Here is a 781-nt window from a genome sequence, read left to right as displayed (position 1 = left end):
CTTGAAGAGATCTCTAGTCTTTCCCATTCTGTTGTTTTCCTCTATTTCTTTGCATTGATCGCTGAAGAAGGCTGTCTTATCTCTCCTTGCTATTCTTTGGGACTCTGCATTCAGATGCTTATATCTTTCCTTTTCTCCTTTGCTTTTCACTTTTATTTTCACAGCTATTTGTCAGGCCTCCCCAGACAGCCATTTTGTATTTTTGCATTTCTTTTCCATGGGGATGGTCTTGATCCCTGTCTCCTGTACAATGTCACCAACCTCTGTCCATAGTTCATCAGGCACTCTATCTATCAGATCTAGGCCCTTAAATCTATTTCTCACTTCCACTGTATAATCATAAGGGATTTTATTTAGGTCATACCTGAATGGTCTAGTGGTTTTCCCTACTTTCTTCAATTTAAGCCTGAATTTGGCAATAAGGAGTTCATGATCTGAGCCACAGTCAGCTCCTGGTCTTATTTTTGCTGACTGTATAAGAGCTTCTCCATCTTTGGCTGCAAAGAATATAATCAATCTGATGTCGGTGTTGACCATCTGGTGATGTCCATGTGTAGAGTCTTCTCTTGGGTTGTTGGAAGAGGGTGTTTGTTATGACCAGTGCATTTTCTTGGCAAAACTCTATTAGTCTTTGCCCTGCTTCATTCCATATTCCAAGGCCAAATTTGCCTGTTACTCCAAGTGTTTCTTGACTTCCTACTTTTGCATTCCAGTCCCCTATAATGAAAAGGACATCTTTTTTGGGTGTTAGTTCTAAAAGGTCTTGTAGGTCTTCATAGAA

Source organism: Bison bison, unplaced genomic scaffold (assembly GCF_000754665.1).
Source record: "Bison bison bison isolate TAMUID 2011002044 unplaced genomic scaffold, Bison_UMD1.0 scf7180017864375, whole genome shotgun sequence".
NCBI classification, from domain to species: Eukaryota; Metazoa; Chordata; class Mammalia; order Artiodactyla; family Bovidae; genus Bison; species Bison bison.
This window is presented reverse-complemented; position numbering follows the sequence as displayed.